The 23,407-nt window shown below is 44.9% G+C and overlaps 1 long non-coding RNA gene across 1 annotated transcript in view; it reads left to right on the top strand.

Annotated features, from left to right (window-relative positions):
• Positions 1-7,308: 7,308 nt before the first annotated feature.
• LOC144596201 (uncharacterized) overlaps positions 7,309-23,407 on the top strand; it is a 35,377-nt gene continuing 19,278 nt past the window's right edge. The window contains exons 1-2 of the long non-coding RNA XR_013547576.1: positions 7,309-7,555; positions 7,795-7,938. This is a non-coding gene — a long non-coding RNA (uncharacterized LOC144596201). The remainder of the gene's footprint in view (positions 7,556-7,794; positions 7,939-23,407) is intronic.

Consider the following 23,407-nt stretch of genomic DNA (forward strand, 5'->3'; position numbering starts at 1 on the left):
AGTTACGAATGGGGAAAGGGGGAGCAAGAGCGGAGCTGCGGGATATAGAGGAGACCCTAGTGAGAGCCTCATCTATAATGGAAGAGGGGAACCCCTGTTTCCTAAAGAATGAGGACATCTCTTATGCCCTAGTATGAAACGCCTCAACCTTGGCGCAGATGTGGCGTAGACGGAGGAATTGGAAGTAGAGGAAGATGCTAATTATTTACTTGCATGGTTTTGTTGGTTTTCCAATTAGTCATGATGTGAAGGAATTCGGCACCATGAAAATTTGAAAGATATCCATCTTACTCATAGACATGTTTCTGAAAAAAATATTTGCTTGAAAGGAAACGCAACTGAGGGATAAAACCTACTTTGTCTATAACAATGGCAATTGATTTAGAATTACCTTGACTCCACAATAGATGAAATATTTTCACATTAACATGTTGGTCTTCCTTTTTCCATTGGCACTAAGGTTTAATACCACATTACTGGGGATAAATGAGAGACAATATTGCTTGCAGCATGACTGCATCATCATCATATTTGGCTGCTATCATTAGCAGTGTAAATATTGGCATAGCACCATTGATGACATTACTTAACTCTCAGTATCATGAAGGCATAACAACATGCTAGGTAAAGGTTGGCATCCATTCCTTTATACTGTATATTTTAATTAGTGCCTGCAAGTAAAAGCATTATAAAAGCATTAGCCACTGGCCATTTTAACAAAAGTCTCGTCTCATGCTGATAAGATGAAAGACAATTGTGTATCTTCAGTAGCAGAGAATTCTATACACTCTAAATTGAGTGCTTAGTTTAGTATAGTTTAGTTTACAGATACAGTGTGGGGACAGGCCATTCAGCCCATTGAGTCCGCGCCATCCAGCGATCCCCACACATTAACGCTATCCTGCACACGCGAGGGACAACTTTTCATTTATACCAAGCCAATTAACCTACAAACCTGTACGTCTTGGTGAGTGTGGGAGAAAGCCGAAGATCTCAGAGAAAACCCACGCAGGTCACGGGGAGAACGTACAAACGCTGTACAGACAAGCACCCACTGTCAGGATCGACCACGGGTCTCTGGCGCTGTAAGTCAGCAACTCCACCTCTGCGCCACCATTTGAAAAGTACAACTTTATTCATAAAAATATGTGCACGAAATGCATTCATATTGTTGTCAAGTCAATTATTTGTAGCATCTTTATGCTACAAAAGAATGTAGCATAAAGATGTAGCATAAAATTAGTGATTTTAGGTTTGTAGATTAATTGGTCTCTGTAACTTTTGCCCCTAATATATGGGGAGTGGATTCAAAAGTGGAATAACATAGAGATAGTGTAAATGGGCGATGGATGGTCGGCATAGACTCTGTGGGCTGACGGTACCTGTTTCCATGCAGAATCTTAAGAAGAAATAAAATATGATTTAATATTTGGGGATGGTGTGACAGTGTCACCACTGGTGGGAGGTTGCAATTACAGCGCAATATATCATGGCAGCTCCTGTTTGGTATTGAGGGCACAGATATATCTGGTGGAAAATGGACATGCTGTAGATATAAAGCTGGATTTTTGTTTTGAAAATGTCGCCACAGTTGCCAGGAAAACCTAATGATATCACTGCAAAAAATCACTGCATCAGTTGAAAATGAGGCAGAAGATGTTAAAGGGACATTAAATACTTTATTTAAGCCACAAATATAAACTCTTACAAAAAGATTTAATAAGGTATTGCTGAGGAGTGTACCCTTATGATGGGATTTTCATCTGGAAATTCATTAGATAGAAACATACAAATAACTAGTTTAGTTTAGTTTAGTGATACAGTGTGGAAACAGACCCTTCGGCCCATCGAATCTGCACTGACCGGCGATCCCCGTACAATAACACTATCCTACACACACAGTAGGGACAATTTTACATTTATACTAAGGCAATTAACCTACAAACCTGTACGACTTTGAATGTGGGAGGAAACCGAAGACCTCGGAGAAAATCCAAGGCAGGTCATGGGGAGAACGTACAGTCTCCATCCAGACAGTACCTGTAGTCAGGATCAAACGCAGATCCCTGACGCTGTAAGGCCGCAATGCTACCATTGCACCACCCTGTTGTCTGAGTCTATGTGCCTGTGCTGTTGCTGCAAGCAAGCTTTTCATTGTGCCCATACCTACTGTAGTTGTGCATGTAACAGTAAACTTGACTTGAAATATCACTCTCATCATCATCAGGACTCGCACGTCAAAATTTGTAGCACAGTCCAACTCCAGCTTTCTTTAGCTGGGTGGTTTACAGTATTATATCTTGATAATTGTGTTGGAAAATAACTGCAGATGCTGGTACAAATCGAAGGTATCACAAAATGCTGGAGTAACTCAGTGGGCCAGGCAGCATCTCAGGAGAGAAGGAATGGGTGACGTTTCGGGTCGAGACCCTTCTTCAGACTGAAGAAGGGTCTCGACCCGAAACGTCACCCGTTCCTTCTCTACTGAGATGGTGCCTGGCCCGCTAAGTTACTCCAGCATTTTGTGATATCTTGATAATTGTTCATTGATTCCTCTTCATATTTGTATCCCTTAGGTTTTTGAACTTCCAGGAACAAAGATGTTCTAAAATGGAAGCAGTATGCAGCAGTTATGTTTCCACACATTGTCTTGTGGAACTGTCAAAAGAATTTAAAATATTTTACTCTTGTGTGGAGATCTGTGCTTTCTCCCTCTCAACAAATAATTTAATGCGATTCAAACATAATGTAAATATATTCCTGACATCAATAAACGTGGAGCCAGATCTTTGCTGCCTAAGTCATAGAGTCATCGACTTCAACAGCACTGAAGCAGGGCCTTTGGCCCAGCATGTCCATGCTGACCAAGATGCCCATCTACACCATCTCATTTGCCCGTGTTCGATCCGTATCCCTCTAAACCATTGCTTCCCATGCGCTGTCCAAATGTCTCTTCAATGTTGTTCTTGTACATGGCTCAACCACTTCCTCTGGCAGCTCATTCCATATACGTACCACCCTCTGTGTGCAAACGTTGCTCCTAAGGTCGCGATTAAATCTTAACCTCTTGACCTTAAACCTATTCCCTTTAGTGCTTTGATTCCCCTACCCTGGGGGAAAAGGCTGATGGCATTCACCTTATCTATGCCCCTCAGGAAGGCAGTTCCTGACATAGGAGAAGAAAGACAAATTCTCATTTTGAAACTGTGCCTGTTAGTTTTTGATACCTCCATTAGATGGAACAGCTTCTCAGTGCCCACCCAATCAATTGCTGAAGGAATCCAATGTGTTTCAATATGATCGTCTTTCTTTCTTCAAAACCCCAAAGGGGTGTCATTCAGGATGTCATTCAGGCGGATAGACACGAAATGCTGGAGTAACTCAGTGGGTCGGGCAACATCTCGGGGAAAAAAAGGATGGGTGACGTTTCGGGTCGGGAAATCAAGGGTTACTTGAAGTTAGAGAAGTCAATATTCATACCGCTGGGGTGTAAGCTGCCCAAGCAAACACACACTGTCGCACTTTGTAAATCCCTAACTCTCTTGTTATTTGTATTCTGTCCTTGATTCGCTCCATGCCCAAATCTTGTCCCCTGTTGTCCCCATCAAGGACGCTACAATTAATTTAGATAACAGGCAATTTATGTTTCACATGACTTTAAACAGAGCAAGGTGATGCCAAAGGGTGTTGATAGTGAACAATTACTATTGAGGAGAAGGACAGAGATGGTGGGTTGCTATTTGTCATTCAAAGCAGGTTTGGCTGTTTAACCACCAAGTGGAGGGGGGTAACACATGGGAGACAAGATACGCATATCCCAAATACCCTTACAAATGACACCCTTACAAATGATCCCTATGTATGGCTACGAAGAAGCAGTGAGGAAACTGGATTGTTAAACTAACTGGTGGTACGAATTTAAATCCTATCAAAAAAGCTGGGAGACTCATTGATTCGATCAATTAAATAAAAATCTTGAATAAAAGCTAAGGTCATATCAGTAATGGTATCGCAATTGTTATAAAAATCACATATCCTTTCAAGGAGGGAATCTTCTATCCTTATCTAGCCTGGCCGATATGTGGCTCTAGAACCACCAAGGTAATTCAATGTTAATGAGCCTCTGAAATGATCCAGCCATTATATTCGAGAGGTAATGAGGGATGAATAGTAAATGCTCACATGGTACAAAGGAATTAAAGTTACTCATAAAACATAGAAGTTTAGTGCTCAGGAGGAGACTATTTTGCCATTTTGACCACTTACTGAATTTTGTGCCAGTATAAACATTTTTAGTGTATTGGTAAAAGAAATATACATCAATCTCTTTAAAGAACGAACAAGTTAAAAAAGTCCTTCTGTGGCATTGATTTTAATTACCCCACATTGGTATGCTAAAGGGTTCAAATCTCCTGGCACTTAATTATAACTGGTTCTCAATAAATCATCTGATGTCATGCCATAACTGTCCTCATCTGTATTTCTGTCTGACATTGTTTGCTAATGTATATATGCTGGTTATGATTTTGAATTACATCGTTGCAATAGGATACAGACAGGAAATCCCTGTGCGCCATGCAAGGGGTTAAAAAATGAGTCTATCCAAGGTAATATCAAGTAACCCGTGACATAGTACAAATATAAAAAGGCACCTTGGCCACATCGGGATCATATTTCCACTCATTTATCCGTCTTATTTTTCCCCCATTCCCAAAGCATGATTGGCAGATTAGTGCTAATTAGGTCCAGATTAAGTCTGTTTTGTTTGACATGCTTTCGCCCCTCGGGAACTGAATTAAAAACTGGCCGTTTTCATGTGTCTTGGAGACTTAGTCTTCACCTAAGAAAGGAAGCTTTCATGCCATCTGTCCCTGTTTTAACCTGCATTCAGTCGCAGCTGAAAAGACTCTGCAAATGAGAGGATTCATCAGTTTCAAAGTTCTCGTGATCTTTAATACCTATATTACTTTAGAAAATTAAACTCAGAGTTAAAATAGAAAATTCTTACTCATAGGTAGATGTCAACCTGCCTCTCCTATTACTAATGTTGACTTCATAACTTCATAAAAAATATTTTGGACTACTACAGAAACCATGTAGTTGTAGGAAATACTAGACGACCTGTGGACACGTTGGGTCTAAATCTCTCCTGCATTGGTCTATCACCCTCTCCTCCCCCACTCCAAAAGCACACAGCAAGATCCCAGGGTAAATCCAGGGCTGTTGTGGCCAGATCCCAGTTTATACTTAAATAACCCTTGCATTTGAACCAAACCATGAAACCTACCCTCCTCACCTATCCTGCCCTTTGTGTGACTCCACTTTCACTGAAGTGATTGCCTCTTAACTGGTTTGGGATTGGTTAGGGGTGGACAATAAATATCAGCTTTGCCAACAATTGAACATCCTATTAAGGAATAAGTACTTTTCTTCCAGCACATGCAGCTATTTAAGTTAGTTAGGTCAGAGTCCATGAGCCTAAGTCCATGGAACAGATCCCAGTTCATTGTTTCCAAACCTTAATAAGAGCACTCGGACTGTCTCAGAATGTTGTTGTTTCCAAGGACCTACAAATTGTAATGTGAAGCATTTGGCCGAGGGCGGGCGATGGGGGAGAGTAAAGGGGAGAGGGAGCTACTCACCCCGGCCCCGGGCGGCCATCGCGGCGGCCAGCATCAGGAGAGCGGCCGCAGGGCGCTGCCCCATGTTCGTCCTGCCAGCAGCCATCTTCTTTGACTTTCTCACTACCGCCGCGGTGCATCACGGGAGGAAGGTCAGGCGTGGGTCATGCCAGGACGGGCGCCGGTCCTCCCGGCGCTGCTGCGCAGGCGCGCCACTGCCGGGCACGCCAACCCTCCCCCAACTGCACAGGCGCGGCTGTCCGGCCCAGCTAGTGGATCTCTCAAGAAAGTGGAAGACCTGGGAGCGAGGATGCAGAGCTCGGAGAATGACATCAAGTTCCGGAAAGCGCTCGCATGGAAAGCCCTCAATAACATCTCAAACTGAGATTCTTCCATGCAACTGTGGAGACGATATTATTGTACTGGTGTGAGGCAGGAACTGTCACTCGAGCACTCTCGAGCACTCTCCAGGTCTCTCGATGTTATCTACACCCAAATGCTCAGAAAAGTTCAAAATGTCAGTTGTAGGGACCACATCAGCATGCACAGCTCTATGGGGAGATCCCATTTCTGACCATGAAGATCAGGTCGAGAAGGATGAGGCTCGCTGGTCATTGCCACCGCCATCCAGAAATACCAGCAAACAAGGTTGCGCTGCGGGAACCCACCCATGGAAGACGGAACCCGGGACGACCAAACAAGATGATGCTGAAGACGTTGATGGAAGACGCATATGTTGAGACAAAAAAAGAGCTTGCCAGCTGTATGGAGGACAGAGATGTGTGGTGCGTCTTTCACCGTGCCCGTCGGAAACCAGCACCACTGCGTCGCTAATGTTTTCAATGATTTTAAAATTTAAATTTAAATTATTGAACAGGGCTGTCAATGTGTTCAGATTTACATTTAGCTGTGCTTTCCGTAACATCTCCTAGGAATGGCCTGAGACAATCTGAACCTATTTTGCTTACCTTCTACAATGATCAGGAGAAAACAATGACATTCACTTCAACAGCCCTGGTTTGATGTGACCCTCAGGTTACACAAGAAAATTCGTTCTAAGTCAATGCACCAGCTAATCCTCTTGTATTAATGTCACACAGTGATTATTGGCTCTATAATGGAAATTTGACTGAGACATTTGACTGTTACTATGGACTTTGAATTTCTCTGGAAATTTATCACTGAAAGGAGTTAAAACCTGGGCTGTCTGTGCATAAAATGTGTGCTAATGGCAACGTCTTATTAATGCTCAGAACAGATAGGACAAAGCCATTATGGTCAATTAAGTATGACAGGATGGAAGTGACAGCTCGTACACAAATTCTCAGCCTGATACAACCATATAATTAGCACAGGTTATGTGTTTAAAATGACAATATTTTTTTTTACCAATTGCATAGCCGATCAGAGCTATGCATTGTTGCATGAGGAATGATAGCTGTCTAGGCAATCTCTGGCCACAAAGACACTCTGAAAACTAGGCAACTGTAAAAGAACGCACAGTGTGCATATTAATACCCTTCAATTATGTGTGAGCACATAATGGTTAGATGTGTGCAGTGACCAGTTAAGGGTGCAGAAAGGGACATGTACATCTGAAGACACTGACTGTCTGATTTATTTTTAGCCAAGAGGAAATCTGAAATCACGAGGCTGACGGGCTGCATTACAGTCTGGTACGGGAACTGTTCTGCTCACAGCCACAAATCACTACAGAGAGTGATGAAGATGGCACAGCACATCATTGGCAACTGTCTCCCGGCCATTCAGGACATTTTCTACGGGCGGTGCCTGTGGAAGGCATGCAGCAACATCAAGGACCACAGCCACCCAGCACACAGGCTGTTCTCCTTGTTACCGTCAGGCAGACGATACAGGAGTATGGCTGCGCGTACTACCAGACTTAAGAACAGTTTCTACCATCAGGCCATCAGGTTTCTGAACTCATAAACACATTTCAAATCATATATGTTGATTATTTTTAATATTATCTTTTTACCTATTTTTAATATTGTCTTTTTACCTTACTAATGTCATTTCTTTAATCTTATTTATCCTTGGAATATTACTGCTGAGGTGACCCATTGTCTTGTCAAATACATTTCATTGTACCATTGACCCTGTGCCAACCTACATATGACAAATAAAATTTATTATTATTATTATTCTTCAGTCTGAAGATCCTTCTCTCCAGAGATGCTGCCTGTCCCGCTGAGTTACTCCAGCATTTTGTGTCTATCAAGCAAAATATGAGGTGCTGTTCCTCCAAATGGCATGCGGTCTCACTCTGACAGTGGTGGAAGCCCAGGACAGAAAGGTCAGTGTGGGAATGGGAAGGGGAGTTAAAATGTTTGGCAACCAGTTAAAAAATAAGATTTTTTTAAATGTAAACACCTCCTGCTACAATTGTTAAGCCTTAGAGTGGTCCAGATGCTTTGGATAATCAGCCACCGTCAGATTTCTCTGGTGAAGCTCAGGCAGCAGGTTAGAGCCTGGAACCAGTTCTTTCAATCAGGGAAAACCTGTTCCTATGGCAACTGCTATCGATGATTCTTTCTTTCAAATATATGCGCATATGCACCAACGTTTTTGGATTAAATGGTTCAGCAAGATTGTAATCTATAAAATCAATCATGTGCCTGAAATATTGCAATTAAATTTCCAAAGTGTTAAAGTTATCTCAGGTCAAAAGATGGTGATGCCGTTAATAATTCTTGTTTTTTTCTTCCTTCGCCATCACAATGAACCTCCTCCATCTGCCTTCGCTTGCTGCACACATAGAACAGGACAAATGCAGTGCCTGAGGAAGTATCACTAGTATAAATTAAGGTGACTTACTACCCTTTCCTTCGCCTAAGAGGACAAAGATCACTTGTTCTACCTGTCAAAGTGATTGAGGTCAATAGGCAGGGCATTGACATTTTTTTGCTGTCACAATGGATTATCTCAGTTATCAGCTCCTTGCAACTCAAACTTTGTTGTGAAATTCAGCTTTGCTTTCATTTTTTAAGCACAACCTTTGATAGATTTTAGACTTTAGAGATACAGCGCGGTGTAGGGACATACGGATTGGCCAGATAGTCTAGAACCCTCGGATTGGTTTACGGGTCACGTGGTGCGGGAGCGCGAGGTATTTGAGTGCCTGGCGCCAAACTAGAGTAGAGATTAGATTAGGGAGCGAAGTTGGTGTTAGTCCAAGAGTAAGTACGTTGCGTTTGTCACGGGTTTTACCGACAATAAAGTCTTTGGATAATATCGCTCGTTTGGACTCACTACATTGGTGACCTCGAACGTAAGAATCGAAGCAGCAGCATGTCGCAGGTGGGAGCGAGCGCGGGCGAGATTCATCTACCGCCGTTCTGGGCCCATCAGCCGCACCTGTGGTTTGTGCAGGCGGAATCGCAGTTCCATCTTAAAAGGGTGGAGGAAGACCAGGAGAAGTACCATCACCTGGTGAGCTGTCTGCAGGCGGAGGTGGCTGCGCGGGTCAGTCAGTACCTGACTAGTCCACCCCAAACGGGGCAGTATGTGGGGCTCAAGAGGCTCCTGCTGAGGACTTTCGGCTGGACCCAGAACCAGCGGGCTCTGAGGCTCCTCCATTTGCCAGAGCTAGGGCAGCGGCTGCCGTCGGAGTTGATGTCCGAGATGCTGACTTTGATGGGCGACCATCAGCCGTGCATAGTGTTCGAAGCGGCCTTTCGGGAGAAGCTACCTGGGGACGTCAGGTTGGTGTTGGCGGACGTCTCTTTTGAAGAGGTCTCGAGGCCCAGCGGCAGTCGGGGGAGCGGCCGGGAGAGCGACACATCGGCCGCTATTTCGCAGTCGGCCCGCCAAGAGAGGGCTGCGGCGCCTGTTCATTGGCAGTGGGCTCGAACAACAGGGCCGGATAGGCGTGGCTGGTGCTCTTTCCATCAGCGGTGGGGCAGTGAGGCACGAAGCTGCAGAGCCCCGTGTTCGTTTCTGGGAAATGCCTGGGCCGATCGAATGTAGAGGCAGTCTCGATTGGCCGTAATTGCCGCCTCTACGTGACGGACCAAGGTACCGGGATTGTTTTTCTAGTGGATACGGGAGCGGTCGTGAGTATTGTGCCCCCCTATGACCGCGAAGTCCGAGCGGGGGGAAGGGCCCGCCCCTCATTGCAGTGAACGGTAGCACCATCCGCACTTACGGTAAAAGGACCATGTCCCTGTTCTTCGAGTCCAGGACTTACCGTTGGGATTTCATCGTTGCGGATGTGGGCCAGGCCATTTTGGGTGCAGATTTCCTATGGGCGTTTCCTATGGACGTCCGCGGGAGGGGCCTGCAACCCTCGGCTGGTGTACGGCCCCAGGGTACCGGGCCGGAGGCTCTTACAAGCGCCGCCCCACCCAGCCCGAGAAGCACGGGGTCGTTCATTTCATCCCGACCGAGGGGCCGCCGGTTTTTGCCCGGGCATGGCGCCTCCCACCCGACAAGCTGGCCATGGCTCGAGAGGAGTTCCTAAACTTAGAGAGGCTGGGAATTATTCGGCCTTCGAGTAGTCCGTGGGCCTCCCCCTTGCATATGGTTTCCAAAGCGTCTGGGGGGTGGAGACCATGTGGGGATTTCCGTCGACTCAACGCGGCAACACGGCCGGACCGCTACCCGATTCCGCACATACAGGACTGCTCAGCCAGCCTGGAGGGGGCTACAATTTTTTCAAAAATCGATTTGGTGCGGGGATATCATCAGATCCCGGTCCGCCCGCCGGACATTCCAAAGACGGCTACCATTACTCCGTTTGGGTTGTTTGAGTGGTTGCGTATGCCTTTTGGCCTTAAAAATGCTGCTCGTCATTCCAGCGTCTGATGGAACGGGTGGGTCGAGGGTTGCCGTTTGTGTTTATTTACCTTGATGATATTTTGATTGCCAGCCGTTCGGTCCAGGAGCACTTATTTCACCTCCGCACGGTGTTCCAGAGGCTGCAAGACCACGGCCTGATTCTCCATCCGGACAAATGCCAATTCGGCCTGTCAGCGGTGGATTTTATGGGTCACCGGGTTACATCGGCCGGAGCCACCTCTTTGCCAGCTAAGGTGGACGCGGTCCGCTCTTTTCCACGCCCTACTACCATCAAGGGCTTGCAGGAATTCGTGGGCATGGTGAACTTTTATCATCGGTTCGTACCTGCAGCAGCTCGGGTCATGCGCCCCCTTTTTCAATGCCTCGCGGGTAACCCCGCTGAGTTGGTATGGTCCGCAACTGCAGAGACGGCTTTTGTTGCGGTCAAACAGGCCCTCGCCAATGCCCCCATGCTCGTACACCCGAGCTCCTCCGCCCCCACGGCTCTGACGGTGGACGCCTCAGACGTGGCGGTGGGTGGAGTTTTGGAGCAGCAGGTCGACGGTCACTGGCAGCCCCTGGCGTTTTTCAGCAGGCAGCTCTCTCGAGTGGAGCTCAAGTATAGTGCGTTTGATAGGGAGCTCCTGGCCCTTTATTTAGCAGTCCGCCACTTCCGTTATTTTTTGGAGGGCCGTTCTTTTGTGGCCTACACGGATCACAAACCTCTGACATTCGCATTTGCTAAGGTTTCTGATCCGTGGTCGGCTCGCCAGCAGCGGCACCTCACCCTGATTTCGGAGTTTACCACCGATGTCCGTCATATTGCGGGTAGGCTTAATGCTGTTGCTGATGCCCTGTCCCAGCCGGCCATTCCCTCTGTAGCCGTGGTAGGTAAACAGGTGGATTTCCAGGAGCTAGCGGAGGCTCAGCGCCTGGAAGGGACTGCCGGGGTGTACGCCTCCACAGCCTCGGGACTGCGTTTGGAGCAGGTGGCGTGTGGCCCCACAGGTACCAAGTTGTGGTGTGACGTTTCCCTTCCACGCCCTCGCCCGGTGGTGCCTGACGCCCTGCGGCGTAAGGTTTTTGAGGCCATTCATGGCCTGGCACATCCGTCCATCAGGGCGACTTCTGCCATGGTGGCTGACCGGTTTGTCTGGCATGGCCTGCGGAAGCAGGTGGCGGCCTGGGCACGCGCCTGCATTCCGTGCCAGACCTCCAAAGTTCATCGCCATGTCCAGCCTCCATACCAGAGATTCGAGGTTCCCCCGTCCGTTTTTTCCACATCCATGTGGATTTGGTGGGTCCATTGCCCTATTCTAGGGGTTATACTCATTTGCTGACGGTGGTTGATCAGTTCACGCGTTGGCCGGAGGCGCTCCTGTTGTCGGCGGCCTCCTGTGCACGGGCCCTGGCGTTGCATTGGGTGGCCCGTTTCGGCGTCCCGGCTATCATCACCACGGATCGGGAGGCCCAGTTCACCTCGTCCCTCTGGGCCGCGCTGGCGCAGCTGTATGGGTCTCGCTTACAGCAGCCCACCGCCTATCATCCCCAAGCCAACGGGATGGTTGAGCGCTTCCATCGGCAGCCGAAGGCGTCCCTCTGTGCTCGCCTGACCGGCTACGATTGGGCTGACCAGTTGCCTTGGGTCCTCCTCGGCATTCGTACGGCCCCAAAGGCTGAGCTGGGCACATCCTCGGCCGAGCTCGTCTACGGTTCGCCCCTGCGGGTGCCGGGTGACATTCTCCCTTCCACTCCCGCCTTGCCGCCATCCGTCACGTCAGTTTTGGGCTCCCTCCGGGCACGGGTGGGTTCTCTGGCTCCAGTCCCGACCTCCAGTCACGGAAGCACAGCAGTTCACGTTCCGTCTGACTTGCGGGGCTGTGATTTCGTGTTTCTTCGGAAAGATTCCCACCGCCCCCCTCTTCAGCCGGTTTACCAGGGCCCGTTCCAGGTGCTGAAAAGAGGGACTGTCACCTTCACCATGCAGGTGGGAAATCGCCAGGAGCTCGTTTCGGTATCCCGGCTCAAGCCTGTCCATTTGGACCAGGACCTCCCCGTGTCGGTGGCTCAGCCTCCGCGCCGGGGCCGGCCGGTGGCCGCTGCACTGGTCCCGCCAGCGGCGCCCTGTTTGCCACCTCTCGGGCTTCCGCCGCCTATGGTTGGGCCCGGGCCGCCGTTGCCGATCAAGTGCCCCCCGTCACCTGCACCATCCGCTCCAGTGGACCCCCCATCGCCTCCAGCGGCGGCGTCCACCCCGCCTCCTGTCACGCTGGGGGTATCGGTTTCCCCCCTCCGTACACGTTCCGGGCGGGAGGTTCGGGCGCCCGTGAGGTATGGTTTCGAGGGATCTGGGGGGGGTCATGTAGGGACATACGGATTGGCCAGATAGTCTAGAACCCTCGGATTGGTTTACGGGTCACGTGGTGCGGGAGCGCGAGGTATTTGAGTGCCTGGCGCCAAACTAGAGTAGAGATTAGATTAGGGAGCGAAGTTAGTATTAGTCCACGAGTAAGTACGTTGCGTTTGTCACGGGTTTTACCGACAATAGTCTTTGGATAATATCGCTCGTTTGGACTCACTACAGCGGAAACAAGTCCTTCAGCCCACCGAGTCCGTGCTAACCAGTGGTCACCCCATACACTAGCATCATCCTACATACTAGAGATATTTTTCAATTTAGAGAAGCTAATTAACCTACAAACCTGTACAACCTTGCATTGTGGAAAGAAACAGAAGCACCCGGAGAAAACTCATACCGTCACAGGGAGAACGTTCAAACTTCGTACAGACAGCACCCGTGGTCAGGATCGAACCTGGGTCTCTGTTGCTGTAAAGCAGCAATTTTACTGCTGTGCCACTGTGCCACCCCTATTGATTTATGTAAATGGTATTTGAAGAGCAAAACCTCAGAGATGGTATAAAATCCATGATCCCTATCTTCCTGTGTTTCCGAAACCTGAACAACAACAACAACAGGCATCTCAAAACTTTGAAAAATGGCATCAACACTGCCATTTTCTCACAAATTCACTGGAAGGAATCCAGTGCACATATCCTTTCTCAGGCCAACATCCCCAGCACCGACCCTATTTATAATGCATCAACTACTATATGCAGGCTACACTTTCACATGCCCAAAACCAGGTTCCTGAAACTGGCACTTTGTTCTGAATTATATCATGGGAGGAAATTACCAGGCAGACAGAGAAAAAGATTCAAGGGTGTGCAAATAGCTTCTTTCAAATGATACAACATGCCCACTTACTCCTGGGAATCTCTGGTGCAAAACTATTCACATTGAAGAAGGAACATTCAGGATTGAGCTTGTAATGTGATTTCCAAGAAATCAAGGAAGGAGACTGAGAACGGAACTTCACGTATCATATCGGAATAATAAACTGATGGTAATGTTGGAGATCAAAGAACACAATAAGCTCAACGTGCATGAGTCCAGATACTGTGCACATGATCCTTATTGTAGAGCAAAGGATGAGGCAGCCAAGTCTCTCACTTTTCAAATACCAGACGTTAATTTCAGTAGCTTAGATGATGTATGATACTTGTTTCACTTTAAAACAATTTTACAGAATATAAGCACCGTGATCAAGGCAAGCATATATTGCCCATTCCAAAGATAGACACAAAAAGCTGGAGTAACTCAGCGGACAGGCAGCATCTCGGGAGAAAGGGAAGAGGTGACATTTCTGGTCGAGACCCTTCCCATCTCAAATTGCCCATGGATAAACAATGGTGCCACCATCTTGAATCAGTGAGGTTTTCTGGTGAAGGTTTTCCAACCTTGCTTTTGGATGAGGAGTTACAAGATTTAGACTCAGCAGTTAAAGTGCAGCGATATATTATCAAATTGGTATGATTCTTGAAGGAGTACCTGCAGGTGGTAGTGTTTCCACATCCCGGCTTCTCTTGAACTTCTTGGTGGTAGATCTGGTAAAGCTCAAACAATCAATATTTAGGTTTACACACAAAATGTTGTTTTCAAAGGTGAGAACATCATGTCCCCATACATGGTGTTTTGCCAAAGAAAGAAATCTGGGCCAGATGTAGGTCAACAGTGAGTGACAACATTATTTTGAGAAACATTGACCATGGACCAAGAGAAAACAAATATAATAACGATCTCCACAGTAGCCAGAGCCTAACACAGTCATGCAAACACTTGGGATCCAAAGCTCTTTGAGCATGGCTTCCTCGAATGATCAGACTTGATTCATCACTATGAACACTAACCTGTAGTATTTATTGAACTTATTGAACAGTGCGGAAACAGGCCCTACACCCACCCAGTTCATGCCGACCAGCCGATCAAATCATACACTAGCACTATCCTGCACACTAGGCACAATTTGCAATTTTACCAAAGCCAATTATCCTACAACCTACACATCTTTGGAGTGTGGGAGGAGACCGGAGCACTCAGAGAAAAACGACACGATCACAGGTGGAATGTATAAACTCCATACAGACATAGAAGCAGGATATAGAACATAGAAAAATAGGTGCAGGAGTGGGCCATTCGGCCCTCCGAGATAAACACCGCTGTGAGAGAGAAGTAAAAAGGGTTAATTGATTTAAACTAAGGACCATGAGAAATAGCTGACCCGACTGTGCTCGGCTAGATAAGAACCGCAAGAATAAATAGTGACATTCCGAGGATAAGGGCAAGATATCCAAGGAACTGGTGACATTCCAAGGATAAGGGCAAGATATCCAAAGAACTAGGAAAGAGGGCAAGATATCCAAAGAATAAATAGTGACATTCCGAGGATAAGGGCAAGATATCCAAAGAACTAGGAGAGAGGGCAAGATGACCAGAGCACTAGGGGAGAGGGCATGAACTACTCTGTATTGCGCCTGCCTAGTAAGATAAATGAATATTGCAAAAACGCCCCGCATGACAAGATGCCTCATTTAAATGCACATGCGATGTATGATGTGGGAGGCAACAGGGGCGGTGTCGTTAGATTGTGCGCATCAGTGCTCCGATTGGAAGGAGTCCAGAGGGGAGGAATTTAAGGTGTGACAATTGTAAAGTGAAGTGAATAAAAAGAAGGGATTTTCCCGACCTCGGTGTGTCTTGAGAGGGAAGGCACCCAACTCTGCAGACTTGCAAATAAAATACTTGTTTCTCTAGATTGTCTCGAGCATCGTGATTGTGAGCACTCACATTTGCATCTCACACCGCCATGGAATATGATCATGGCTGATCATCTAACATCAGTACCCCATTCCTGCTTCTTCCCCATATCCCTTGATTCCTTTAGCCCTAAGAGTTAAATCTAACTCTCTCTTGAAAACATCCAGTGAATTGGCCTTCACTGCCTTTTGGAGTGACAGCTAGCAATGCAGCCTCTGCAGGCTGTGGCAGGAGGTTGTTTGCGTGATTGTGGGGAATCTCTTGCAACAATAGAGTAATAGAGAGAGGATATGGGGATTGGCTCTAATATTTGCCAAACTTCAGGGCAAAGGTAAATGAACGGAAGTGAAGGGACAAGTCGATGAAAGGATGGCAAAGTTAAGGGAGAAATTGAATGGCAATGAAAGCGAGAGAATTGATGAGATGTGAACAGACAACAACTTGCAATGAAAGTCCAGGATGGAACACATTAAGAAGGCAGGAAAAGAAGAGCCAGGTATAGAAGGAGAATGAATGGATGATGATTATGCAGAGATGAAAGAGGCTGAGACTGGGAGCTTGGTATTAAAGTGGAGGAAGTGGCTTAGGACCAAAGGTAGAAAATGTAGATAGCATTTCAAAGAAGAAACAAGGATAAAATTGAAAATGACAATGGAGGAGGGCAGAGGGCTGAAATTACCAGAACTGACAGAGAGGAAGGGAAAAATGCCAGAGTAAACAGAGGCAATATGAGTTGTGCCAGAAATGGATGCGGGTGTTGAAGAAGAGAATCATCGTAAATACATTAATCGGAAAAGGAATCGATGTCTAAAGGGAGGGGTAAAAGTGACAGGGTTTTATATTTTGAGACATATTGACCATTTCCAATGAAAAGGATTTGGAAGAAGTCCAGCAAATCCTGATCTGGAATTCTGTTCTGATTTCTGTCAGTTGTAGCTGGGGTTCAACAACAGGCTGATAAAGACGTACAGGTTTGTAGGTTAATTGGCTTGGTAAATGTAAAAATTGTCCCTAGTAGGTTTAGGATAGTGTTAATGTGCGGGGATCGGCGGTCGGTGCGGACCCGGTGGGCCAAAGGGCCTGTTTCCGCGCTGTATCTTTAAACTTTACCTCCTAATTCATTGAGCTACAGTCCTCTTTACAGTCAATAGGGTCTAATTTAGGAGAAGAAAAAAAAGAACAGCTGGAGAAAGTCAATGGATCAGGCAGCATCTGTGGAGGTAAAAGGACAGTCAATCTCAGTTCAGAACCAGTGAAGTAAATCTACAGCCTTATGCTCCGGAGACTACGCCGCTGCATTCCCGAGATTTTATCCATCTAAGGGAGAAAATACAGATAGCTGAATACAAGATCTTCCTTTCAGAACCCTTGACATTAGTCAACAAGATCTGGTGAACAAGGTCCATTCTAATCCCCTTTAATAAAACACAAAATGCTGGAGTAATTCAGTGGGCCAGGGAGCATTTGTTCAGACTGAAGATGGGTACCAACCCAAAACATTGCCTATGCATGTCCTCCAGAGTTATTGCCTGATGCGTTGAGTTCAGGGCCGTTTTTACAACATTATGGGCCCCCGGGCAAAGCAGTGTACTGGGGCCCCTACCGTACTCTCCCCCACCCCCCTTTCCCTACCAGCCCCCCCCCCCCCCCGTCGTGCCGGCGAAAAGCACTTACCGAAAAGCACTTAGCGATGGACTTAGGGTGCTACATTGTTGCGAAAAGCACTTACAGATCGCTGTGAGAAGCACTTAGTGACCGAAAATGTTGTGAAAAAAGCACTTATTGAACCTACATTTTTAAAGTAGTAATTATTTATTGCAAGTCACTTAACATACACAGATCAGCATGGGGCCCCTATGCTCGTGGGGCCCCGGGCAAGTGCCCATCAGGCCCATGCATTAAGACGGCCCTGGTTGAGTTACTCCAGCACTTGGTGTTTCGCTCAATATTCTAGCATCTGCAATTAGCTGGTTATTAGCAATTAGCAACAGAAGCTTTTCACTGCACGTGACAATAAACTAAATTGAACTGAAAACTGAATTCCTTGTTTCCCAGATACCCTTTAACTCATTTCTAAAAAGTCTCTCTGGCATTGAAAATAACATCTTACAAATGGGGATGAGGAACTGCAGATGCTGGTTTAAATCGAAGCTAGACACAAAATGCTGGAGGAACTCAGTGGGACAGGCAGCATCTCTGGAGAGAAGGGATGGGTGATGTTGCGGGTCGAGACCCTTCTTCAGACTGATGTCAGGGGAGTGAGTGGGACAGAGATAGAATGTAGTCGGAGACAGTAAGACTGGTGGGAGAACTGGGGAGGGGGAAGGGATGGAGCGAGAGGGAAAGCAAGGGCCATTTGAAGTTAGAGAACTGGGAGGGGGAGTTAAAGTGCTGAGCAACCGGGAGATCAGATAGGTTAAGGCGGACTGAGCAGAGGTGTTCAGCGAAATGATCACCAAGCTCAGAACTTTAATTGAAGGAACGGCACCTCATGTTTTGCTACAAATTCATTTCACAATTTTTGCACAAAAGTGAACTAAGCTAATTGAAGAAGTCATGACCATGCTAATGATCATTATGGAGATGTGTGTATGTTAGTGGAAAAAATATTAAGATTAATTTTACTGCGGCAAGGATCACAGCAATCTGAAAATGCTGTACCCATTTAAATAACATTAGGCATTTTACATTTTAATTAGTTACTGTATGAAAAAGACTCACTGATTCATTTGGATAATAATAGGCCACTTATTCATACAGTAGAACGAACAATACATGAAGAGCTAAGGTTACGTACACAGGCTTCCTCCTTGCATTAGTTTCCATAGGAAGTTGCTTACAAGGTCATTCAATGTTAAATTGCTATAATTATGGTTTAATCAGATAGGGCACTTACAGTATAATTACAACAGTGCATACTTTCTCACTGTATGTAATATTACCTGAACTGTGTGTTTACACAAGCTTTACCTTGCTTGAAAAATAGTTGGCTCTCCCATTACTCTCTCTGCTACAAAATGCTGTTGGCTAAATGACATTCCATTACTCATATGGATTATTCCCCGAGATAAATATTTTGAGAAAGTGGGAGGCATAATTGCTTTTCACCTGAAATAATGCACCAAAACTCAAAAGTTCACATCCCAGATTATTTATGCCTCTTACTTCAGAACACTGAATTCATTGTTCATACACGATGCAGCAGTATATGCATTCACTTTCAACATATCCATCAGTTCGAAAACCTAATCTTTGTTGTTTGCGAGCTGTACAATGATTGCTTCTAAAGAGCAAACAAGAAACTATTTGTAGGTTCGAGTGTAAGAAACTGTGCTTTCAGGGGAAACCTGTACGATTTGTAGTTCATATTTATTAGAATTGCTTACAAGGTTATTTATTAGAAGGATGAGAGGAGATCTTATCGAAACGTATAAGATTATTAAGGGGTTGGACACGTTAGAGGCAGGAAACATGTTCCCAATGTTGGGGGAGTCCAGAACAAGGGGCCACAGTTTAAGAATAAGGGGTAGGCCATTTAGAACTGAGATGAGGAAAAACTTTTTCAGTCAGAGAGTTGTGAATTTGTGGAATTCTCTGCCTCAGAAGGCAGTGGAGGCCAATTCTCTGAATGCATTCAAGAGAGAGCTGGATAGAGCTCTTAAGGATAGCGGAGTCAGGGGGTTATGGGGAGAAGCTAGGAACAGGGTACTGATTGAGAATGATCAGCCATGATCACATTGAATGGTGGTGCTGGCTCGAAGGGCCGAATGGCCTCCTCCTGCACCTATTGTCTATTGTCTATTGTCTAATTGATTTGTGACAGGTGGATGCTTTGGAATTAAATTCATTACAAATAAATCATCAGATTAATTGTGTTAAGTTGGCGACTCTCTCTTTTCGTAATTCATTTTTGTTTTCCATCTCAAACCAGATACTAAATCACAAATGCACGAATTAAGGATCCAATCTCTAACGGCATGTTAGACAGAAATACACCACCATTCCAGAGGAGAACCGATTTCTCATCATTATAGCACTGATTCTGGTATTTCCTGTAATCAATTGAGGTCGATCATACACCCAGGGCAAACTATTCCATTTGCAGATTGAGTTTGTATTGACCAATGGACTGACTACAGGTTCAAGAAATTCCTATCTCCATGGAATGACTGTTTGCATCAACCTATGCAATAAACAGTGATCCTCACCAAAAATTCTCTGCCCCATCTGATCTAAGGCCACAATTTCAAAATAAATCTCCAATTTTGAAGTTTGTGAAAGTGTTATGGTAGATGGCATCACATCTTAACTGACAGGTACAAGTATCTGTTTGCATTCTCTGCGAGTTTCTAGGTATTATTTGAAAAGTCAGTTGGGTAGATTTACAACTTGCCTATTGAGTCTAAAACTGGAGTCCACTGCTTTATGCAGAGAACCTCTGATTTTCAGTTTTATTGAGTTCTAGTGTACAGTCTTTCATTATAAATAGCTCTGTGAAAAATGACTTGTAAATGCCATCACCCAAATAATTCAAAGCAGAACATAATTCAATTGATTTGGAATAGCCAGGCATTAAATTCACATTATTGCGACAGGAATGAAGCAAGAAATACACTCAAATATTTTCCCCACATCGTAAATGGATTTTACATCAACATACACTCAAAATCATCTAAACATCCAACCAGTGAGTCAACACATTAGCTAACTAACTGGGTATTTATGAGTTGCTATCCACCATTCATTTCATTGACTCCCCAGCAATTTCTCTTGATTTATGCGCTTGCAAATGTATAATAATCAGTACATTGTGATATTTAGATGATTCACATTTTCTGGCAGTGATAACATCTAAGAATGAAAAATGATTGATACATCATTGACTTCATTTGTTCATTGAAACAAAATGATGTTGTAATGTCACAGTGGTTTTAGAGAATCTGGCAACTCACTGTAAAGGAGGCAGTTAGCTGTGAACTGTTTTAATCCCCTTGCAATTTTTCCTCAAGGTTGCTGCAAGTAGTCTCCAAGAGGACCCATAGTTATTTTCTGGAGACTACAGCACAATCTTGGAGGGTTGGCAGCCCATTTCTTCATTAGAATTATGTTACTACTCAGTTTGCAGTAACTCCCTCAAGAGCCCAGTGATTAGTTTAATTTAGTTTAGTTTAGTATTGTCCAATGTACCGAGGTACAGAGAAATCGGTTTTGTTGAATGCTACCCAGTCAGCAAAAAGACTATATATGATTACAATCAAGCTCTCCACAGTGTACAGGGTAAAAGGTGTAACATGCAAGATAAAGTCCGATAAATCTGTGGCGGCACAGTGGCGCAGCAGTAGAGTTGCTGCCTTACAGCGCTTGAAGCGCCGGAGACCCAGGTTCAATCCCAACTGCAGATGTTGTCTGTACGGAGTTTGAACATTCTCCCTATGACCATGTGGGTTTTCTCCGAGATCTTTGGTTTCTTCCCACACTCCAAAGACGTACAGGTTTGTAGGTAAATTGGCCTGGTATAAGTGTAAATTGTCCTTCGTGTGTGGAAGGTAATGTTAATGTGCGGGGACCACTGGTCGGCACAGTCTCGGTGGGCCGAAGGGCCTGTTTCTGCGCTGTTTCTCAAAACTAACAAAATATAGTTAAGGTCTCCAATGAGGTAGATGGGAGGTTAGGACTGCTGTCTAGTTGGAGAGTGGACGGTGCAGTTGCCTGATAACATTTGGGAAGAAACAAATAACTAAATCAATGAATGAAATGTGCTAAAACAAATTTATGGATATTGGTCAAAATAGCTTTAGCTTTTCCATCTTGATCGTTGTTGATCAATCTTAAATAAGAATGAGCATATGCATAAATGAAAAAAACAAGCCTTCAGAAAGAGACCATTCTATCTCTAGTATTCATGTAGAATAATAACAATTAAACCCAAATATTGCCCAATTCTTTCCGAACGGCTCGCTAGGACTCAAGTATAATTTGATAATAAGCATTCTTTTTGAACAACGTTATTGATTATAAACTGGCAACACTCAAACAATATAGCAACAGGGTGGCACGGTGGCATAGCGGTAGAGCTACTGCCTTCCAGCGCCAGAGACCCGAGTTCGATCCTGACTACGGGTGCTTGTCTGGACGGAATTTGTACGTTCTCCTAGTGAACTGCGCGAGTTTTCTCCGAGATCTTCAGTTTCTTCTCACTCTCCAAAGACATATAAATTTGCAAGTTAATTGGCTTGGTATACATATAAAATCATCCATAGTGTGTGTAGGGTAGTGTCAAGGTGCGGGAATCGCTGGTCAGTGCAGACTCGATGGGCCAAAAGGCCTGTTTCCGTGCTGTATCTGGGAACTAAACTAAATATTAAGAAAAAAAAAATCCAGGTATCAAACTGTTGCGGTTCACACTGGAACATGGGAGCAGGAATGCATAGAATCTTTCAATATGGTTACGGATGATTTACAATGTAATTGAATTTACCTACTTCTCATATCCATCATTACTCTGTTAACAAAAATCCATGAACTGCAAATTTAAAATTAATAACTGACTTGGGAAAATTGGTAATTGCAACAGAAAACTGCAATCATCTATCTTACTCTATCTGTGGGAATGTGTGCGAACATCACCTCTCAATGTGCTGACTCATATTTTTAGACTATGCCCCAATTCTCAGCGGGTAGATGATTTTCTATCCGTTCCCCAGTTCCCCACCTATCTTGAAAGCTTCAATCAAATCATCCCCAAACTTTTTAAATTTGCCAAGAATGTTGTCCTTGTTTGTTTCTTCTCTCCTTGTAATTTATTCCTTTGGAGTCTAACCACCGTCTCATGAATATCCATTGCCTTACCCTAAAGTCAATATATCCAGAAAGCCCATTGCACTCTATGTATGTATAGCCAAGGCTGTGTGCAACACATGAAAGAACACATGTTAAGATAAATATAAAAACAATTATACTGATACAAATCTTTGCTGAATGATAAAACTATCCATAAGCCGTATTTTGCTGAAACTAATGAGCTCCCTGAACCCACGGAATGATCCTGTGGTGGATTACTGCTTGGAAATGATTTGTTTGGTAATATGAAGACTTTCCCTAAAAAGAGCACACACACAGCCAATTCTAAGGGCATGGACCAGATTTCCCTGATTTCCTCTTTATGACTGTAGATATGAACATATTTAATATGTAACATCAGAATTACAGTACATTTGGGGGTTATAGATGCAGCTCATAAATGTATGTTTGTACTGTTAAAGATATCACATTATACAGTAAATTAATTAAAGTAAACATTAACAGGTCATCTGTGGAAAAGGGTACTTTCTCTGTGCAAAATTAATTTTACTACTGCCACGTCATTGTTCCACTGGATGGAGTGAAAGGTTTAGAATGAAAATACTCTTAAAGTCACCTTCAGGGTAATGCAAGGGTACATATTGAGGTGTATTTGGTTATTACTTATTACATACCAACAACTGGAGAGCAGTCCTGAGCTACTATTTACCTCATTGGAGACCTTCAAACTATGTTTGATCGGACTTTGCTGGATGTTCACTTGCACTGAACGTTATTCACGTCATTCCCTTTATCATGTATCTATACACTGTGGAAGGCTCAATTGTAATCATGTATTTCCATTGACTGGTTAGCATGCAACAAAAGCTTTTCACTGTACCTTGTTAAATGTGACACTTCGAGAAGGATTTACGGTCCAGAATGTTAACAGTCCCCACTGATAATTCAGTCACAGAGCTGCAGCCAGAAAAAACCTCTAAACTCTATGAGATTCATTAACAGACCAATAGTTTGCTGCATTATCACATGT

Source organism: Rhinoraja longicauda, chromosome 8 (assembly GCF_053455715.1).
Source record: "Rhinoraja longicauda isolate Sanriku21f chromosome 8, sRhiLon1.1, whole genome shotgun sequence".
Lineage (NCBI taxonomy): Eukaryota > Metazoa > Chordata > Chondrichthyes > Rajiformes > Arhynchobatidae > Rhinoraja > Rhinoraja longicauda.